General features: G+C 47.0%; 1 pseudogene across 1 annotated transcript; it reads right to left on the bottom strand.

Moving 5' to 3' along the window:
* Positions 1–1,883: 1,883 nt before the first annotated feature.
* LOC113905697 lies at positions 1,884–2,628 on the bottom strand (annotated as a pseudogene). Its single transcript, XR_003514704.1, has one exon. The product of XR_003514704.1 is annotated as a ferritin heavy chain pseudogene (transcript).
* Between the last annotated feature and the right edge of the window lie 387 nt (positions 2,629–3,015).

Genomic DNA, 3,015 nt, shown 5'->3' with positions numbered 1-3,015 from the left:
CAGAGCTAAATTCAAAACTCAGGCTCAGAAATTATATTGATCTTTATATTAGCCAGTATGTGTTCTCCTCTGCTTTGGATCTAATGATCATTTCTCTGTGGGGCCTTCCATCGCAAGCTGTGGAAATTGGAAGGCAGTGAAGTATCATAATGTACAAATAACACTCAAAATTAGAGAACTGAAAAGCATTCACCTGATGAACAGGGACTGACATTAACTGGTTTGTGTTTAGTCGATCAGTTGTGTCCGACTATTTGCGACCCCATGGACTAGCCCACCAGGCTCCTCTGTCCATGGGATTTCCCAGGCAAGAATACTGAAGAGGCTTGCCATTCAGGCAGGCAAATTCTTTACCACTGAGCCATCAAGGAAGCCCAGACATTAGCTTCAGTTCAGTTCAGTTCAGTCGCTCAGTCGTGTCCAACTCTTTGTGACCCCATGAATCGCAGCACGCCAGGCCTCCCTGTCCATCACCAACTCCCAGAGTTCACTCAGACTCACATCTGTCGAGTCAGTGATGCCATCCAGCCGTCTCATCCTCTGTCATCCCCTTCTCCTCCTGCCCCCAATCCCTCCCAGCATCAGAGTCTTTTCCAATGAGTCAGCTCTTCGCATGAATATTGGCCAAAATATTGGAGTTTCAGCTTCAGCATCATTCCTTCCAAAGAAATCTCAGAGCTGATCTCTTTCAGAATGGACTGGTTGGATCTCCTTGCAGTCCAAGGGACTCTCAAGAGTCTTCTCCAACACCACAGTTCAAAAGCATCAATTCTTCAGTGCTCAGCCTTCTTCACAGTCCAACTCTCACATCCATACATGACCACAGGAAAAACCATAGCCTTGACTAGACGGACCTTTGTTGGCAAAGTAATGTCTCTGCTTTTGAATATGCTATCTAGGTTGGTCATAACTTTCCTTCCAAGGAGTAAGCGTCTTTTAATTTCATGGCTGCAGTCACCATCTGCAATGATTTTGGAGCCCCAAAAAATAAAGTCTGACACTGTTTCCCCATCGATTTCCCATGAAGTGATGGGACCAGATGCCATGATCTTTGTTTTCTGAATGTTGAACTTTAAGCCAACTTTTTTACTCTCCTCTTTCACTTTCATCAAGAGGCTTTTTAGTTCCTCTTCACTTTCTGCCATAAGGGTGGTGTCATCTGCATATCTGAGGTTATTGATATTTCTCCCGGCAATCTTGAGTCCAGCTTGTGTTTCTTCCAGTCCAGCGTTTCTCATGATGTACTCTGCATAGAAGTTAAATAAGCAGGGTGACAGTATACAGCCTTGACGTATTCCTTTTCCTATTTGGAACCAGTCTGTTGTTCCATGTCCAGTTCTAACTGTTGCTTCCTGACCTGCATACAGATTTCTCAAGAAGCAGGTCAGGTGGTCTTGTATTCCCATCTCTTTCAGAATTTTCCACAGTTTATTGTGATCCACACAGTCAAAGGCTTTGGCATAGTCAATAAAGCAGAAATAGATGTTTTTCTGGAACTCTCTTGCTTTTTCCATGATCCAGCGGATGTTGGCAATTTGATCTCTGGTTCCTCTGCCTTTTCTAAAACCAGCTTGAACATCAGGAAGTTCACGGTTCACATATTGCTGAAGCCTGGCTTGGAGAATTTTGAGTATTACTTTACTAGCATGTGAGATGAGTGCAATTGTGCGGTAGTTTGAGCATTCTTTGGCATTACCTTTCTTTGGGATTGGAGTGAAAACTGACGTTTTCCAGTCCTGTGGCCACTGCTGAGTTTTCCAAATTTGCTGGCATATTGAGTGCAGCACTTTCACAGCATCATCTTTCAGGATTTGAAATAGCTCCACTGGAATTCCATCACCTCCACTAGCTTTGTTCGTAGTGATGCTTTCTTTTTTGGGGGGGGGTACCCAATTACTTTATTTGAAGGAATGGTACTAAAGAAAGAACTTAAGTAGATGTTTTGTTACAACTTATAGAAAAGATGAAGGTAACCCAAATATGCATGCACTGCCTTGGTGACCAGGGAAGTCCCCCCTGTGGCTGTGGGAAACCAGCCTGAGGCTTAGCTCTCACTGTGTCCCAGGGTGTGCTTGTCAAAGAGGTACTCTGCCATGCCAGATCCAGGGGCCCCCATCTTGCTCAGGTTGGTTATGTGGTCACCCAATTCTTTGATGGCTTCCACCTGCTCATTCAGGTAATGAGTCTCAATGAAATCACACAGATGGGGATCATTTTTTTCAGTGGCCAGTTTGTACAGTTCCAGTAGTGACTGATTCACCCTTCTCTCCAAGCACAGCGCACATTCCATTGCAGTCAGCCCATTCTCCCAGTCATCACGGTCTGGTTTCTTGATATCCTGAAGGAAGATTCGGCCGCCTCGCTGGTTCTGCAGCTTCATCAGTCTCTCAGCATGTTCCCTCTCCTCATGAGATTGGTGAAGAAAGTATTTGGCAAAGTTCTTCAAAGCCACATCATCACGGTCAAAATAGTACGACATGGACAGGTAGACATAGGAGGCGTAGAGCTCCAGGTTGATCTGGCGGTTGATGGCAGCCTCCGAGTCCTGGTGGTAGTTCTGGCGCACCTGCGAGAGGGATGCGGTCGTCATGGTGGGCGGCTGAAAACGGGCGGTGGTGGTGGCGGTGGCGGCGACGGCCGAGCGGCGCTGGAGCAGTGGCGGGGACCTTGGGCCGGTCGCAGGGCGCTGTCAAGTGGTGACGAGGGCTGGCTCTGAGTGGCCGGCCGGGGTGGGGTGGGGGGGGGGGGTGGGGGAGACGAGCAGCCGGGTTCCATTCAAGCACTGTTGAAGTAGGAAACCGCAGCGACTCTCCGCTAAGACTGTCCGTAGTGATGCTTTCTAAGGCCCAGTTGACTTCACATTCCAGGATGTCTGGCTCTAGGTCAGTGATCACACCATCGTGATTATCTGGGTCGTGAAGATCTTTTTTGTACAGTTCTTCTGTGTATTCTTGCCACCTCTTCTTAATAGCTTAGCCTTCCATAATTTACAAAGGAATTTTCACATATCCTTTC

Source organism: Bos indicus x Bos taurus, chromosome 15 (genome assembly GCF_003369695.1).
Source record: "Bos indicus x Bos taurus breed Angus x Brahman F1 hybrid chromosome 15, Bos_hybrid_MaternalHap_v2.0, whole genome shotgun sequence".
Taxonomy (NCBI): domain Eukaryota; kingdom Metazoa; phylum Chordata; class Mammalia; order Artiodactyla; family Bovidae; genus Bos; species Bos indicus x Bos taurus.
Note: the sequence above shows the minus strand (reverse complement) of the source record. Positions and strands in the feature narration are given on the sequence as shown.